This window comes from Arachis hypogaea, chromosome 12, assembly GCF_003086295.3.
Source record: "Arachis hypogaea cultivar Tifrunner chromosome 12, arahy.Tifrunner.gnm2.J5K5, whole genome shotgun sequence".
Classification (NCBI taxonomy): domain Eukaryota; kingdom Viridiplantae; phylum Streptophyta; class Magnoliopsida; order Fabales; family Fabaceae; genus Arachis; species Arachis hypogaea.
The window spans coordinates 33,380,782-33,400,431 of NC_092047.1; positions in this window are offsets into that span (position 1 = coordinate 33,380,782).

The window sequence follows — 19,650 nt, forward strand, 5'->3', positions numbered from 1 at the left end:
ATTGTTGAGACGTCTTCCCAAGTTCCTGAGGGCATGACTGATTAGGTGGATTCCATGGTTCTTCTGTGTGTTTCGTTGGTTGACTCTGAGTTTTGTCAGCAGCTTAGGCAGTTTCATAGGATTTGTGGTAATGGTAGTGATGAAAAGAACTATGAGCTTGTATCTCCAAATTCTGAGGAGAGGGTCTGTTTTTCTACCCGAATTGCTGGAGAGCGCCCCCTTTTTCTACGCCTACGACTTATTTTTTAGTCAAATGAATATCACTCTTCCTTTTACCCCTTTGGAGAGCAACCTATTATGGTCCTGTAATGTAGCTCCATCCCAACTTCACCCCAATTCCTGGGGTTTTATAAAAATCTTTCAGTTGTTGTGTCATGAGTTCGGTATCCCTGCTTCACAATTGATGCGTGACCATCTTGTCTATCTTTTTCTAGTGAATTTGCATCTAAATTGTTGAATTTAATTAAGAATTAATTATATTTTAGCCACTATGGATGCTATTTTGAGTTTTGTACAATACTGTTTATTTTAGGTAGCATTTGGCGGAATTTGATGGAGTTTCTGCAGAGAAAGAGAAGAAGCCAAGGAGATGACCAGCGAATACCGACGCGGACGCATGGCTCACGCGAACGCGCGGAATGGAGGAAATCGCAATGGCGCGATCGCGTGCCAGACGCGAACGCGTGGACTGGAATCTGGACAAATGACGCGAACGCGTGGACGACGCGGACGCGTCACATGCGCCACGTGCATAAAATGTAGAAAAACGCTGGAGGCGATTTCTGGGCTGTTTTGACCCAGTTCTTAGCCCAGAAATCACAGATTAGAAGCTTCAGAATGGACAAATCAAGTGGTCCCACACATTAGCTGAAGACTTGTTAATTAATTCGAATTTAAATTCAAATCTTATTTTAGGAAAAGATATTATTTTAATTTTAATTTTAGAAATTTGATTTTTAAAATTATTAGGATTAGTTATAAAAAGGGATCCCAATAGGGTGGTTCCAGAACAACATTTATTTCCACAACATTATTCCATAAAAATTTATATTCCATATTCCATGAGCAACTAATCCTCCACTGTTAAGGTTAGGAGCTCTGTCTATTGTATGGATTGATAATATTATTTTTCTATTTTAATTCATGTTTTGATTTATATTTCAATAATTGTTTTCGTTCTTTATTTTATGAATTTGGGTGGAACGGAAGTATGACCCATGTTTTATTTGAGTTCTTGTAAAACTTGGAAAAACTCTTTACTTGAACAATAGCTTGAAAACATATTATCCTGAATTCTTAATTGTTTGGACTTAACGGGATACGTGACATATAATCCCCTTATTTTTGGATAATTAGGATTCTTGTGGCATATAAACTGGAATTTGATCATCACCCTCTAATTGGAATCAATTGACCAAGGAATTGGCAGTTGACGAATTTTAGAGGAGACTAGGAAGGTCTAAGGAATTAGGGTCTAGTCACAATTAGTTTGCCATGAATTAAATCTTGCATGATTAAAATAGTTAATAAGAAAAGTCAATCCAGAAAATAAGATAACTCTAAAACCTTAACTATCTTCTCCATATTTTTTCCAAAGTATTTACTTGCTTTTCTTCAATATTTTTGATATTGTTTAATATCTTTTATATTACATCTCAACACCAATTTTTGTTTGTCTAACTAAGCCTATCAAACACTATTGTTGCTTAGTCCATCAATCCTCGTTGGATCGATCCTTACTCACGTAAGGTATTACTTGGTACGACCCGGTGCACTTGCCGGTAAGTAAGTGAGGTTGTAAATACCGCACCAAATTTTTGGCACCGTTGCCGGGGATTGACTGTGATTAACAACTATTCGTTGTTTGATTGCTTAGATTAGATAATTTTTTTTATTATTCTATTTTTTATTTTATTTTATTATTAATTTTTATTTTGCATTTTTTTAAGTTAATTTTTTCTTTTCTTTTACGTTAATTTTTTTTCCTTTACGTTATTTACTTTCTTTTCCTTCTCGTTTATATCCCCCCTCCCCTGTTTCGTTTTTCATTTTTTTTATTTTTATTAATAAAATAAATAAATAAATAAAAATAAAAATAAAAATAAAAATATATATTTTGATTTATTTTCTTAATTTCTGAATTTAAGTTTGGTGTCACTCAGTTAATTTTATTTTAATTTTTTCTGTTTATTTTTCCTTTTAAATTTTCGAATTTTTTTATATATTTATTTAGTATTTTTTATTTTATTATTTTACACAGGTTACCTCACAGGGACTTCTCTACACTCTGACGTAGAGAGTCCCATTTTTTCTTGTTTCCTGCTTGTGTATGCGCAGAAATAGAGACAAAGAACATCTCTTAGACTTTGATCCTGAACCTGAAAGAACTTTCAGGCGACGTTTACAACAAGCAAGACTTTGCAAGGCTGCAGAATCCACTATGGCAAATAATAATGCTAATGCCAATATGGTAAATTCGAATGGGGATGATCAGCAGAGAAGAGTGCTTGGCTCTTATTCTGCCCCTACTACGGATCTCTATGGAAAAAGTATTGTGGTGCCTCCTATAACTGCAAACAACTTTGAGTTGAAGCCACAATTGGTCACCCTGGTGCAACAAAACTGCCAGTATCATGGACTTTCTCATGAAGATCCAAATTAATTTATTTCTGATTTTCTGCAGATATGTGATACTGTGAAGACAAATGGAGTAAACCCAGAGGTGTACAAACTCATGCTTTTTCCATTTGCTTTGAGGGATAAAGCAAAGCTATGGCTAGATTCCCAACCAAAAGAGAGTTTGAATACTTGGAAAAAGGTTGTTACAGAGTTCCTCACTAAATTTTTCCCACCAAAGAAGCTGACTAAGCTTAGGTTGGAGGTTCAGACCTTCAAGCAGAAGGACGGTAAAACTCTTTATGAAGCTTGGGAGAGATACAAGCTACTGACTAGGCAATGCCCTCCTGACATGTTCTCCAAGTGGACCCAACTGGATATCTTTTATGAAGGCTTAGGAGAGATGTCAAAGATGAGCCTAGACACTTCTGCAGGCGGTTCATTGCATAAGAAGAAGACACTAGAAGAGACTATTGAGCTGATTGAATTGGTTGCAAGCAACCAATATTTATACACATCTAACAGGAATCCTGTGAACTTTGAGGCCGCTCAGAAGAGAGGCGTGTTGGAAGTAGAAGCTGTTAATGCTCTTCTTGCTCAGAACAAGCTTATGTCTCAGCAGATAAATCTACTTACTCAACAGATGGGTGGCATGCAAGTCTCAACTATCAACACTCAAAATCCACCCCAAGATACCTCCTATGACATGACAGGTAACTTTATGCAAAATGATAATTATGATTATGCTCAACCCTCTTCTGAACAGGTGAATTACATAGGGAGTGGTCCTAGAAATCCCAACAATGATCCATATTCTAAGACATACAATCAGGGGTGGAGGAATCACCCAAATTTTGGGTGGAGAGATCAACCTCAGAGACCTCATAACTTCAACAATAGTTCTCAGGGCGGTTTTCAACAGAACAACTATAATAACTGCCAATTTTAGTCTCAGCAACAACAACTACCTCAGCAGGCAAATTCTAAATCCCAAGAAGATTCTAAGTGGGAGATGATGATGAGTTTCGTGCAAGAGACCATAGCCTCCATTAGAAACTTGGAAGTCAAATGGGTCAAATGAGCAAGCAATTACCTAAAAGGTCTTCAAATACATTCCCTGGTGATACAGTGGTGAACCCAAGAGAAGATTGCAAGGTTATTCAATTGAGAAGTGGTAAGGTAGCTGGTTCTGAGGCTAAGGTCAATGAAGATCTAGTTGAAAAGGAAGCTCCAGAGGAGAAGAAGGAAGAAGTAGAGCACGCCCCTCCTAAACGTGCAGACAACCCGTTTCCTGATTCTCTTGACACATATCCTACCTTGCCAAAGGCCCCTGAATACAAGCCAAAAATGCCATATCCTCAGAGGCTTCAGAAGGCGTCCAAAGAAAAGAAATTCTCTAAATTTTTAGATGTCTTCAAGAAGCTACAGATTAACATCCCTTTTGCAGAGGCTCTGGAGCAAATGCCTCTCTATGCTAAATTTATGAAAGAGTTGTTGACCCACAAGAGGAATTGGAAGTAAGAAACCATGGTGTTAACCAAGGAATGCAGTGCTATTATTCAACACACCCTTCTTGAGAAGATGCCAGACCCAGGGAGCTTTGTCATTCCTTGCACCATTGTTGAAGTTGGCATTCAGAGAGCTTTATGTGATCTTGGAGCTAGCATCAACCTCATGCCACTTTTAGTGATGAAAAAGCTTCAAATTGAGGAGGTAAATCCACTCGTATTTCTCTTCAACTTGCTGATCTTTCTATTAAATTACCTGTAGGTGTGGTTGAAGATTTACTTGTTAAAGTAGGACCATTTCTTTTCCCTGTTGATTTTGTTATATTAGACATGGAAGAGGAGGTAAAACCCTCTATTATACTTGGTAGACCCTTTTTAGCTACAGGTAGAGCTCTGATAGATGTGCAAAAAGGTGAATTAACCCTGAGGGTCAATGAAGAACAAGTGGTCCTAAATATTTTTGAAGCCCTCAAGCACCCCAATGATTCTGAGGGGTGTATGAAAATAGATATTTTTGAACCACTTGTTCATGAAGTACTGGAAGCTGAGGTACTTGATGATGTTCTAGATCCTATTTCTGAGTGTGAATTAGTTGAAGTTGATGATTCACCACCCCAAAAGGAGCTGATGAACACGCCTATAAAGGAGAAGGAAGCCCCCAAGCGTGAGCTCAAACCTTTACCTCCTTCTCTGAAATATGTGTTCTTGGGTGGAAATGATTCATACCTAGTGATTATTAGCTCTTCTCTGAAGCCTGAAGAAGAAGAGGCACTTGTTTCAGTGCTCAAGAGTCATAAAACAGCTCTTGGGTGGACCATTAGTGACTTGAAGGGGATTAGTCCAACCAAGTGTATGCACAAGATTCATCTTGAAGATGATGCTAAACCAGTTGTGCAACCACAAAGGAGACTCAATCCAACTATGAAAGAGGTGGTCCAAAAAGAGGTAATGAAATTATGGGAAGCAGGTATTATTTACCCTATTTCTGACAGTCCTTGGGTAAGTCCTGTGCAGGTAGTTCCCAAGAAAGGAGGGATGACAGTGATCAAGAATGAAAAGAATGAGCTTATTCCTACAAGAACAGTCACAGGATGGAGAATGTGCATAGATTACAGGAGGCTCAACACTGCTACAAGGAAGGATCATTTCCCCCTCCCTTTCATTGATCAAATGCTTGAGAGGTTAGCCAGTCATGCTTTTTATTATTTTCTAGATAGATATTCTGGATATAATCAAATTACAGTGGACCCTCAAGATCAAGAGAAGATAGCATTCACATGCCCCTATGGAGTATTTGCCTATAGGAGAATGCCATTCGGACTCTGCAATGCTCCAGCAACTTTTCAGAGGTGTATGCTTTCAATTTTTTCTGATATGGTTGAAATGTTTATTGTGATATTTATGGATGACTTTTCTGTTTTTGGAAATTCTTTTGAATCGTGCCTTAAACATTTATCTCTTGTCTTGAAACGGTGTCAAGAATCAAACCTTATTTTAAATTGGGAAAAATGCCATTTTATGGTTACAGAAGGCATTGTTCTTGGACACCGGATTTCAAGTAAGGAAATTGAGGTTGACAGAGCAAAGGTGGAGGTAATTGAAAAATTACCACCACCAACTAATGTTAAGGCAATTAGGATTTTCTTGGGTCATGCAGGATTTTATAGAAGATTCATAAAGGATTTTTCTAAAATTGCTAAACCATTGAGCAACCTGTTGGTTGTTGATGTTCCTTTTGTTTTTGATTCTGATTGTCTGCATGCTTTTGAAACTCTGAAGGCAAACCTTACCTCTGCTCCCATTATAGCTCCCCTGACTGGGATTTACCATTTGAATTAATGTGTGATGCTAGTGATTTTGCTATAGGAGCTGTTTTAGGACAAAGGCATGGTAAGCTTGTACATGTCATTTATTATGCCAGTCGTGTGTTAAATGATGCTCAAAAGAATTACACAACTACAAAAAAGGAATTATTAGCTGTTGTGTATGCTGTTGATAAGTTTAGGTCCTATTTACTTGGTTCTAAGGTTATTGTTTATACTGACCATGCTGCTTTGAAGTACCTTCTAACCAAGCAGGATTCTAAACCAAGATTAATCAGATGGGTGTTGCTCCTTCAGGAGTTTGATATTGAAATAAAAGACAGGAAAGGGTCAGAAAATCAAGTGGCTGACCATCTCTCTAGAATTGAGCCTGAAGCAGGAGTGCAACCACCCACAGCTGTGACTGAGACATTTCCGGATGAGCAATTGTTCCTCATTCAACAGGCTCCATGGTTTGCAGACATTGTAAATTATAAGGCCATGAATTTTATCCCAAGAGAGTACAACAGGCAACAAGTAAAGAAGCTATTAATAGATGCCAAGTACTACATCTGGGAGGAACCATACCTTTTTAAAAGATGTTCAGATGGTATAATTAGGAGATGTGTCCCAGATGAAGAAACACAGCAAATTCTTTGGCACTGTCATGGTTCTGAATATAGGGGCCACTTTGGTGGTGAAAGGACAGCTACAAAGGTCCTTTAGAGCGGGTTCTACTGGCCTACTCTCTTCAGAGATTCAAGAAATTTTGTGAAGCACTGTGATAGATGTGCAAAAGCCACAAATCTCCCTGCCAATCACGAAATGCCACAGCAGGGGATTCTTGAGGTTGAGTTGTTTGATGTGTGGGGTATTGATTTCATGGGACCTTTTCCACCCTCACATTCAAACAACTATATTCTAGTGGCGGTTGATTATGTGTCCAAGTGGGTGGAAGCTGTAGCTCTACCCACCAATGATGCCAAGGTGGTAATGAGCTTTCTTCAGAGATATATCTTTAGTCGGTTTGGTGTCCCAAGGACACTCATTAGTGATGGTGGAAGCCACTTCTGTAACAGACAGCTGGACTCTCTTCTGCATAGATATGGAGTCCGTCATAAAGTGGAAACCCCCTATCACCCTCAGACAAGTGGACATGTTGAAGTTTCCAACAGGAAACTCAAAAGGATTCTAGAGAAGACCGTCAGTGTTTCAAGAAAGGACTGGTCTAGGAAGCTTGATGATGCTCTCTGGGCATACCGGACAGCATACAAGACTCCCATTGGCATGTCCCCATATCAGTTGGTCTATGGCAAAGCCTGTCACTTGCCAGTTGAGCTGGAGCACAAGGCTTACTGGGCAACCAGGTACCTGAATCTTAATTCAGAAGCTGCAGGAATAAAGCGGATGCTTCAGTTGAACGAGCTTGATGAATTCAGATATTCAGCTTATGAGAATGCCAAGCTCTATAAGGAGAGAACCAAGCTACTGCATGACAGGAAGATTGCCATCAGAATATTTGAGCCAGGACAGAGAGTGCTTCTATATAATTCATGGCTCAAATTCTTTCCCAGGAAGCTGAAATCCTGGTGGTCAGGACCATTTGTGGTTACCAGAGCTTCACCATATGGTCATGTGGAGATACAAGAAGAGAATTCTGACAGAAAATTCACAGTGAATGGCTAGAGGTTGAAGCACTATCTTGGATGCGAGATTGACCGCCAGAGGTCCACTCATCTGCTGAACTAGCAGAACTGACCATCAAGCTAGTGATGTTAAAGAAGCGCTTGTCGGGAGGCAACCCGATAATTTCGTATCCTTAGTTATATTTCGTAGTAGTAGTTTTCTTACTTGTTTGGTTTTTATTAAATTCTTACTAATTTTCTGATCATGCAGCTATTCTATCACAGGAACCGAACACCTCAAGCTATTTCAAAAAAAAAAAAGAGCGCACACGACGCGAACGCGTCACTGACGCGTCCGCGTAAGATGGGTGTGTGTAAAAAAATAAATTTGACAGAGAGTTGCGAGGGTGTGGCGCTGGAATAGGGCCTTTGGCACAAATTGTTCCACGCGACCGCGTCGATGACGCGTCCGCGTCGGGTGGGAACATTGGCCTCCCACGCAACCGCGTCACTCACGCGGCCGCGTGCCCTGGAATTCGACGGGAAAAGGGTGCACGACTAAAAGTTGTGCTAGAGTGGTGCTGGATTGATGCTGAATGCCCAATTCTACTCACGCGGACGCATGGCTTACGCGTCCGCGTCATATCCTTCTAATGGTCACTCACGCGATTGCATGCCCCACGCAATCGCGTCACCCAAGATTTAGCAAAAAAATAAAAATTCAAACAGAGAGTTGTGCGAGCGCGAGGCTGCCCTCGTGCCAGTAGCATGAAACGGGTCACGCGATCGCGTGACCGACGCGATCGCGTCAATCAGTATGCGCGCAATTCACGCGACCGCGTCGCTTGCGCTGCCCAATTTTCTTTCTCTCTCTCCCAATCATAATTCTCTCTGATTCTCTTATCCTTTTATTTATTTTTTTATTTCTTTCATTTTAACATTTGTCTCTTCTATTTTCAGTTCTTCTTTGCTTGAGGACAAGCAAATCTTTAAGTTTGGTGTTGACGCTGCGCTTATAGGTTTTCTAGTACAAAAGGGAGGCGAATCATCTTTGCGAAGGAGCACAACCTGAAGAATAAAGCGGATAATTAAGGTGGTTGAGTTCCTTTCATCCTTTATTCCTCCCCTCTTTTTCTATGTAATGTTTCGGTTTCCTGTTATTTTGCTTTGTTTATTGCATGATCCTTTATTAGCTAAAATCCTAGGACTAGTTTAGTTCTCCTATTGCTTTAATTCTGAAAAGATGTCTCATGTATTACTCACTGAGCTTAAATCAAAAATAAAAATAAAAAAAATATAGGAGTGATATATTGCATGAGAAAGTGGGTCTATATTGAATAATAGTCTTATTTACTTAAATGTGGTGGTATTTTCTGTGATTCTGAATGCATGACATGAACAGTGCATAATTTTTTATAGTGAAGTTTATGAATGTTAAAAATTGTTGGCTCTTGAAAGAATGATGAAAAAGAAAAATGTTATTAATAATCTGAAAAATCATAAAATTGATTCTTGAAGCAAGAAAAAGCAGTGAAAAACACGAGGCTTGCGAAAAAAAATTTAATAAAATAAAGAAAAAAAACAAGAAAAAGAAAAAGCAAGCAGAAAAAGCCAATAACCCTTTAAACTAAAAGGCAAAGGGTAAAAAAGGATCCAAGACTTTGAGCATTAATGGATAGGAGGGCCCTAAGGAATAAAATCCTGGCCTAAGTGGCTAAATCAAGCTGTCCCTAACCATGTGCTTGTGGCGTGAAGGTGTCAAGTGAAAAGCTTGAGACTGAGCGGTTAAAGTCGTGGTCCAAAGCAAAAAGAGTGTGCTTAAGAACTCTGGGCACCTCTAACTGGGGACTCTAGCAAAGCTGAGTCACAATCTGAAAAGGTTCACCCAGTTATATGTCTGTGGCATTTCTGTATCCGGTGGTAATACTGAAAAACAAAATGCTTAGGGTCACAGCCAAGACTCATAAAGTAGCTGTGTTCAAGAATCAACATACTAAACTAGGAGAGTCAATAACACTATATGAATTCTGAGTTCCTATGGATGCCAATCATTCTGAACTTCAAAGGATAAAGTGAGATGCCAAAACTATTCAGGATTATAGTTGTAAACCCCACAATAAGAAGAGACATGAGCTTAATCAAACTCTCATTCTCATGCAAATTCACATCCTAAGCTTATATTAGTGTTGGTTGCTTGAGGACAAGCAACAGTTTAAGTTTGGTGTTGTGATGCGTGAGCATCTTGTCTATCTTTTCCTAGTGAATTTGCATCTAAATTGTTGAATTTAATTAAGAATTAATTATATTTTAGCCACTATGGATGCTATTTTGAGTTTTGTACAATACTGTTTATTTTAGGTAGCATTTTGCGAAATTTGATGGAGTTTCTGCAGAGAAAGAGAAGAAGCCAAGGAGATGACCAGCGAATACCAACGCGGACGCATGGCTCACGCGACTGCGTGGAATGGAGGAAATCGCAATGACGTGATCGCGTGCCTGACGCGAACGCGTGGACTGGAATCTGCACAAATGACGCGAACGCGTGGACGATGCGAACGCGTTACATGCGCCACGTGCAGAAAATGTAGAAAAATGCTGGAGGCAATTTCTGGGCTGTTTTGACCCAGTTCTTAGCCCAGAAATCACAGATTAGAACCTGCAGAATAGACAAATCAAGTGGTCCCACCCATCAGCTGAAGACTTGTTAATTAATTCGAATTTAAATTCAAATCTTATTTTAGGAAAAGATATTATTTTAATTTTAATTTTAGAAATTTGATTTTTAAAATTATTAAGATTAGTTATAAAAGGGATCCCAATAGGGTGATTCCAGAACAACATTTATTTCCACAACATTATTCCATACAAATTTATATTCCGTATTCCATGAGCAACTAATCCTCCACTGTTAAGGTTAGGAGCTCTGTCAATTGTATAGATTGATAATATTATTTTTCTATTTTAATTCGTGTTTTGATTTATATTTCAATAATTATTTTCGTTCTTTATTTTATGAATTTGGGTGGAACGGAAGTATGACCCATGTTCTATTTGAGTTCTTGTAAAACTTGGAAAAGCTCTTTACTTGAACAATAGCTTGAAAACATATTATCCTGAATTCTTAATTGTTTGGACTTAACGAGATACGTGATATATAATCCCCTTATTTTTAGATAATTAGGATTCTTGTGGCATATAAACTGGAATTTGATCATCACCCTCTAATTGGAATCAATTGACCAAGGAATTGGCAGTTGACGAATTTTAGAGGAGACTAGGAAGGTCTAAGGAATTAGGGTCTAGTCACAATTAGTTTGCCATGAATTAAATCTTGCATGATTAAAATAGTTAATAAGAAAAGTCAATCCAGAAAATAAGATAACTCTAAAACCTTAACTATCTTCTCCATATTTTTTCCAAAGTATTTACTTGCTTTTCTTCAATATTTTTGATATTGTTTAATGTCTTTTTGATGAGAGGACTTTTGCGTGGTCTAGAAATTTGCGGATAAATCCTCGTTGCAAGTATAGTTTCTAAACCTTCAAAAGTCCTTTCATACAAACGTTTTGGTTGTCACAACTAACAAACTCCTTTGAAATTGATAACCGAGTATTCAAACCTCAGGTCGTCTTCTCAAGGAATTGCAGGGAAGTATGTTCTTATTATTGGTTATGAAGATTGTAAATTGGGGGTTTTGGAAGTAAGGAGGGAATATGTTATATGACAAGTAAAATAAAATAATAGTAATAAAATCTCTTGGCAAGGTATAAGAAATTGGAAGTTCAGACTTAGTTATCCTTATCAATAACAATGAAAGTCGAATCTTAATTCCACTTAGTTGACCTTTACTAAAGCAAAGGAAAGTCAAGGGACAAATTGATTTGATCTTCGAGTCCTATTTATTTCCTAAGAAAAGATTGGGATTATTTTAGTCCAACTCAATTGGCAAGATAACAATTATCAATTATACTGTTGAATTGGATAACTCCTGGGTTACTAATTTCTTAACCAAAACCAAAAGGGAAAAAGTAAATCTACTGGAATAAAAATGCCTTCAGATGGGAAGCAATAATCATGTAAATAAAAGAAAGCAATAATAACTGAAATACCTCAAATAATATTAATTCAAAGAAAACCATAACATGAATGTAGCATAAGCCAAATAGGCAACATAACTAATATAAGCATTGAAGTATCTAAAAATAAGAGATAAATACAAAGTAAAAGAACATTGAACCTGGGATTGAGAGTCACTCCTAAAACTAAGAGAAGTCTTAAATCCTAATCCTAAGAGAGAGGAGAGAACCTCTCTCTCTAAAAACTACATCTACTCCTAAAATTGTGAATGTGAAAGCCTCCTCTTTGAATGAGTATATTCCCCCACTTTATAGCCTCTAATCTGTGTTTTCTGGGCCGAGAACTGGGTCGAAAACAGCCCAGAAATCGCTGGAGAAGAATTCAAACACGCTGATTTCCGTCACTGCGACACGGCCGCATGGAGCACACGGTCGCGTCACCTAGAGTCAGGGAAACTATGGCATATTATATATCAAATCGAAGCCCCAGACGTTAGCTTTCCAACGCAACTGGAACCGCATCGTTTGGACCTCTGTAGCTAAAGTTATAGCTGTTTGAGTGCAAAGAGGTCAGGCTGGACCGCTTAGCAATTTCTCCAACTTCTTGTTTTTCTTCCACTTTTGCATGCTTCCTTTCTATTCTCTGAGCCATTCCTACCCTGTAATCTCTGAAATCACTTAACACACATATCAAGGTATCTAATGGTAATAAGAGAGGACTAATATTAGCAAAGATAAGTCCAAAGAAACATGTTTTCAATTAAAGCACATAATTAGGAAGGCAAATGTAAAACCATGCAAATAGTATGAATAAGTGGGTAAAGAGTAGATAAAAAAACCACTCAATTGAGCACAAGATAAACCATAAAATAGTGGTTTATCACTTTTATATTGCATCTCAACACCAATTTTTGTTTGTCTAACTAAGCCTATCAAACACTATTGTTGCTTAGTCCATCAATCTTTGTGGGATCGACCCTTACTCACGTAAGGTATTACTTGGTACGACCCGGTGCACTTGCCGGTAAGTAAGTGAGGTTGTAAATACCGCACCAACAATCCCTCTTCTTTTATCTCTTTGTTTTGACAAAGCCTGGGGTGGTTAAGAAGAAAGCCGCTTGGGTTTCTTTCTGAGCTTCCCAGGGAAAAAAGGTTTTCTCTATGTTTGATGAATCTTTTCGTGACTTCAAGAATTACTTTTTTAGGGTCCGAGCTGTTGAAGGAGCTCAGCCCTTTTTTCTGGATGAGAATGATGAGCCCGCCTTTCCCTTGGAATGGCAAAAGAATGTAATGGTATCTAAATATACGTGGGAGATGTTAGATGAGGCTGAGCAAGCTTTTGTGACTGTGCTGGAAGAAAACTGGGGGCAGCCTCCGCATCTCGACACAAAGAAATTTTTAGCCAACCCCTCTCTCCTCCGAGCTGAGATGGGTAGTGGTCAATTTTTGGTTTTGCTTGTTTTGTCGATTTTATCTTTTGAAGCTCTTTTCTGATTCGTAACTTGGTTTCCCGCTATTATGTTTTGTTTGCAGAGATGATTAAGAATAATGAATCCATGAAAGCCTTTAAAAGGACAAGGAAGGCTACTACAACTCAAAACGTCTCGGCCAAGGCGGCCGGGGAGGGATCATCTCAGGTTCAGTCGAAGCCGGCCATACCTAGCTCACCGGGGCGAGGAAGGTAATTCCTACTCCCCGGGTTCGTTTGGTTGATCCTCCGCAAGCTTCTGTTGCTACCTCTGGCGCTCCTCCAAACAAAAAACAAAAAACAACTGAGCCTTTTAACCTTGATGCCCCTGACTTTGACGCGGTTGAGTTTGTCGATCAGCAGATTAGTCTTTATGGTACCATCCCTACTGACGATGTCTCTCTCCTTCGCCATTTGGACTTTATCACTCGGAGCAGCATCAGGATGGCATATATGGGAGCTGCCATGTACCGAACTGCCCAAGATCTTCCCCTTCATGCTACCAAGGCATTTATGGAGGAGGCTAAGCAGGAGTTTGACAGAATGAAGGGTTTGAAGGAGGAGCTTCAAGTGAAGGTGACTAAGCTGGAGAAGGAGTTAGAGGGCGAAAAAGCTAGTTCTATTGCCTTGGCGGCTTCTGTGAGGTTGGTTGAAGACACGGCATTGAGGCACAAAGATAGCTATGTCATGACCTACAGGGAAGTGATGCGTCTCAGGGAGGAGTTGGAGTCTGCCCGGGTTGATTATGCCGAGCTCCAGGGTCACCTTGTAGGCAGCGTAAATGCTGCTTATGAGAACCTAAAAGAGCAGGATCAAGTTCTTGCACCCGAGGTCGACCTGACTCTCTTCAGCCTGGACAATGTTGTAAAGGATGGCAAGATTGTCCCTAACAACCCTGAAGATGATGATGTTGAACCTCCCTCTGTGCCTGCTGCCAAAATCTCTGTGGTGCCGACTTCTTCAGTTCCTTCAGCTGAGGTTGGTCATTCCGTGTCGGAACCTGATTGTCAAATCTTAAACCGGGATGATGGGACAGTGGATGCTGTGCCCCTTCAAACTAGCCCTCCTTCACCTCGTGTTGATGCTGCCGAGAAGCCTTCAGATCTTCCCTGATTATGTAGCTGTTTTGTGTAGATAGCCCGGCCTGTGGGCTTTTAAACTTTCTTTTTGTAAGTGGTGGTTGCTGACTGTTGACACTCTTTTAGTTGCTTATTTAGCAACTTTATTTTGAAAAACAAAATAGTTTCCAAGTTCTTGGGGCTGATTTTGGCAGCCTCTTGAGCTTGTTATTATTATAGCTTTATGCCTTTCATATCATGTCTGTTTGTATCTGCCTTGGTATCTTTTTAGGCTTTTCGGAGTGTTGGAGCTTTGTTGACCTCTTTAGATTGCCTTTATACTTGTGGCTTGATTCCTCTGAGGTTGTAGTTGCTTGGATCCAACTTGTATGTCGGCTTTCTTATGTTGGCTTGAAGTTATTTCTAATAACCCTATTTGTTGGGACCTTTGTGAGGTCTCCGTTAGTAAATACCTTTATAACGTTAAGGTTTTTGGGAAGCCGACTTTGTCATTTCAGTTACTTCTAGTAATCCTTTCTTTTGGACCTTGTTGGGTCTTATTTTAGGAATTACTCTTGTAACTTTGTTTGGGGGAGGCCGACTTCTTTATGTCAGTCTTACCAAAGTTATTTCTAGTAACCCTCTTTCTTGGACCCTTGTCAAGTCTCTTTCAGGGGTTACTTTTATAACTTGTTGATTTTGGAACTGACTTCCTTGTGTTGGTTCCTTCTAAGTTATTTTTGTATCCTCTTTCTTGGACCTTGTTCAGGTATCTTTCAGGGATTACTTTTATAACTTTGTGTTTTGGGCCGACTTCATCATGTCGGGCCTTTCTAAGTTATTTTTGTAATCCTCTTTCTTGGACCTTGTTCAGGTCTCTTTCAGGGATTACTTTTATAACTTTATGTTTTGGGCTGACTTCTTTATGTCGGGTCCTTCTAAGTTATTTTTGTAATCCTCTTTCTTGGACCTTGTTCAGGTCTCTTTCAGGGATTACTTTTATAACTTTATGTTTTGGGCGGACTTCTTTATGTCGGGCCCTTATAAGTTATAGTAATCCTCTTTTATAGGGTTGGCCAGACCTCTTTCCAGGGATTTACTTATAACTTTGGTTATTGCGACTGGTCCGACTTTTTTACGTCGGCCAGTTTTTAAGTTATTTTTTAGCAATCCATTTTATTAAGACCTCGTCAGGTCCTTTCTATGGATCACTTTCGATAACTTCTTGCATTACTCTGTTTTCATCTTTGCCGATTTTGTAGAAATTGGGTTTAATCCTCGTTTGTTCGACCTTTTAATGAATTTGGTTTTCATCTTTGTTGGTCTTTATCGTGATCGTGCAGTGAATTTGATTTTCACTTTTTGCCGATCTATAGCTTTTTAATCGGACGATGAATGTTGCAGGTTAATGCGCCTTAAGAATTTGTAGAAGATCTAAACAGATTTTATTCAAAAGAAAATACAAATATATACATGTGGGAGCTTTATCCCTCTAAGTTGGGCAATTTATAGGTCTTGGCTTGGCGCCTCATTAAAAAACCTTTTCAAGAAAAAGAGTGCGCCTTATCCTAAGATCCTTTATCATCCCTAACTATAGTACCTTCTTAGGTTGCAGGCGTGCCATGACTTAGGAAGCTCTCGCCCATCGAGTTCGGACAGTCTGTAATAGCCCTTTCCAAGTACTTCTATAACTCGGTAGGGTCCTTTCCAGTTTGCTGCCAACTTTCCTTCTCCAGGTCGAGTCGTTCCGATATCATTTCGGATTAGGATGAGGTCGTTCTCAGTAAAACCTCGTGGCACTACCCTTTGATTGTATCTCGAAGCCATTCGACGTTTTAATGCCTCTTCCTTGATCCGAGCTCTTTCTTGGACTTCTGGAAGTAGGTCAAGTTCTTCCCTTTGAAGTTGGGAGTTGGCTTCTTCATTATAGTGGATCACTCTAGGCGACCCTTCTTCAATCTCTACTAGGATCATTGTCTCCGTTCCGTAAGCTAATCGGAAGGGTGATTCCTTTGTGGTGGAATGCGGCGTTGTTCGATATGCCCATAGGACTTGTGGGATCTCTTCAGCCCAGGCTCCCTTTGCGTCCTGTAATCTCCGTTTTAGTCCAGCCAATATGACTTTGTTGGAAGCTTTGGCTTGTCCATTGGCTTGGGGATGTTCTACGGAAGTGAACTGGTGTTTTATGTTCAAGTCGGCCACTAACTTTCTGAAGCCCGCATCAGTGAATTTGGTGCCATTGTCTGTGGTGATGGAGTATGGAACTCCGAACCTTGTGACGATGTTCCTATATAGGAATTTTTGACTTCTTTGAACAGTGGCGTTAGCTAGAGGTTCTGCCTCGATCCATTTTGTGAAATAGTCTACCCCTACTATGAGGAATTTAACTTGTCCCGATCCCTGAGGGAAGGGTCCGAGATGGTCGAGTCCCCATTTTCCGAATGGCCAAGGTGAGGTCACGCTGATGAGTTCCTCTGGCAGGACGATATGAAAGTTGGCATGTTTCTGACCTGGTGAACATGTCTTTACGAACTCTATGGCTTCCTTTTGTAGAGTTGGCCAATAAAATCCTGCCCGGAGTACTTTTTTAGTAAGTGCTTGCGCTTCGAGATGATTGCCACAAATGCCACTGTGTACTTCTTCTAGAACTTCTTTTGTGTTGGAAGTCGGTACACATTTTAACAATGGTATTGAGATCCCTCTTTTGTATAGAGTATTGTTTATTATGGTGTAGTGTTGTGCCTCCCATTTTAACCTCTTTGCCTCATTTTCATCTGTGGGGAGTGTTTCTGTTTTGAGGTAGTTAATTATAGGAGTCGTCCATCCTTGATCCTGACCTGTTATGGCTAGGACTTTTTCTTTTTCCGAGATTGACGGATTCTGTAGCATTTCTTGGATGAGGCTTCTATTGTTGCCCCCAGGTTTGGTGCTGGCTAGTTCTGAGAGTGCGTCAGCTCGGGCATTTTGTTCTCGGGGTATGTGACAGACCTCATATTCTCCGAGTTGTCCGAGCTGTTCCCTGGCTTTGTCCAAGTAATTTTTCATGGTGGGATCTTTGGCTTGGTAGCTCCCTGCTATTTGCGAAGTGACTACTTGTGAGTCACTGAAGATGATAAGCTTTTGAGCTCCAACCTCCCTAGCCAGCTTCAAACCAGCTAGTAGTGCCTCATATTCCGCTTGGTTGTTTGAGGCAGGGAACCCGAATTTGAGTGAGAGTTCAATTTGGGTCCCTTGGTCGCTTTCAATTATCACACCCGCACCGCTTCCAGTTTTATTTGAGGAACCGTCCACGTAGAGATTCCATTTTGTGGGGAGTTCCGGGGTGTCTGTAAATTCTGCAATGAAGTCGGCCAGGTATTGTGATTTGATGGCTGTCCGAGCTTCATATTGAAGATCAAATTCAGACAACTCGATTGCCCATTGCAAGATTCTGCCTGCTAGGTCTGTTTTCTGTAAAATCCCTTTTATGGGCTGGTTGGCCCGAACCTTAATGGTGTGAGCTTGGAAGTATGGACGAAGTCATCGAGATGTTAGTATGAGAGCGTAGGCAAATTTTTCTATTTTTGGTAGTTCAGCTCGGATCCTTGTAATGCTTTACTGATGAAGTATACGGGTTGTTGCCCATTGTTGTCTTCCCGAACTAGTGCTGAGGCTACTGCTCGACTTTCTACTGCAAGGTACAATATGAGTGGTTCTCCTTTCCGTGGCCGAGTTAGGATAGGTGGTTGTCCCAGGAATCTTTTGAAATCTTGGAAGGCTTTCTCGCACTCCGTTGTCTAGTCGAACTTCTTTCCCTTCCTTAGGGTGGCGTAGAAAGGGAGAGATTTTATTGCCGATCCGGCTAAAAATCTGGACAAGGCTGCCAACCTCCCGTTAAGTTGTTGTACCTCTTTGACACAAGTTGGGCTCTTCATGTCGAGTATGGCCCGACATTTATCCAGATTTGCCTCGATTCCTCTTTGTGTGAGCATAAAACCCAAGAATTTGCCAGCTTCTACTGCGAAGGTGCATTTTGCAGGATTGAGTCTTATGCCATGCCTTCTTATAGTGTCGAATACTTGGGTCAGGTCAGACAATACCGTCTCTTCACTTGGTGTCTTTATTAACATGTCGTCCACATAGACTTCCATGATTTTTCCAATGTGATCCGTAAAGACCTTATTCATTAATCTCTGATAAGCTCCCGCGTTTTTAAGACCAAAAGGCATGACGATGTAGCAGTAGTTTGCTTTTGGGGTTAGGAATGAAGTTTTTTTTTGGTCGGGTGGATACATTGGGATTTGATTGTATCCCGAATATGCATCCATAAACGAGAGGTATTTATATCCGGAGGAGGCATCTACCAGAGCATCGATACTTGGGAGTGGATAAGGATCTTTTGGGCAGGCTTTGTTGAGATCAGTGTAGTCGGTGCACATTCGCCACTTCCCATTTGATTTTTTCACCAAGACGACATTAGCTAGCCATAGTGGGTACTTGACTTCTCTTATGAATCCTGCCTCCAATAGGGCTTGTACCTGCTCTTCCACAGCTTGGGATCATTCTGGTCCGAGTTTTCTTCGTCTCTGTTGTACTGGCTGAGATCCTGGGTAGACCGCCAACTTATGGCACATTAATTTGGGGTGGGGTTTATGCCTGGCATGTCTGCAGCCTTCCATGCAAAAAGGTCGACGTTATCTCGTAAGAACTGTATGAGTGATTCTTTTATGTCTCCTTTTAGGCTTGTACCAATATTGGTTGTTTTGTCCGGGATGTCTCCGATCTGGATTTTCTCTACTTCACCTTCAGGTTGTGGGCGGAGTTCTTCCCGCCTCTGAATTCCACCAAGTTCGATTGTGTGAAATTCTTCTCCTCTGCCTTTGAGGTTTAGACTTTCGTTGTAACAGCGGCGCACCATCTTCTGGTCTGCTTTTATTGTAGCTATCCCTTCTGTAGTTAGGAATTTCATGCACAGATGTGGAGTCGAGACTATTGCGCCGAGCTGATTCAATGTGGTCCGACCTATTAACGCGCTGTAGGCTGAACTCACATCAACCACGATGTAGTCTATCTTGAGTGTTCTTAATTGGTTTCCTTTTTCGAAGGTGGTGTGTAGTGAGATGTATCCAAGTGGTTGAACCGGGGTGTCTCCCAGTCCAAACAGGCTGTTCGGATATGCTCTGAGTTCTTTTTCTTCCAGGCCGAGCTTGTCGAAGACCGTTTTGAATAAGATATCGGTGGAGCTCCCTTGGTCTATCAGTGTGCGGTGGAGATTTGCGTTTGCCAGTATAATAGTGATTACCATGAGATCGTCGTGTCCTGAGATGATACTGGCTGCGTCCTCTTTGGTGAAAGTAATTGCCGGGATGTCAGGTGCTTCCTCCTTCCCCTCGACATGATATACTTCTTTAAGATATCTTTTGCGAGATGATTTGGAGATTCCTCCTCCCGCAAATCCACGTGTATCATGTGGATATGTCTTTCTGGTGTACGAGGTGATCACTCGGTTCGTCCGACA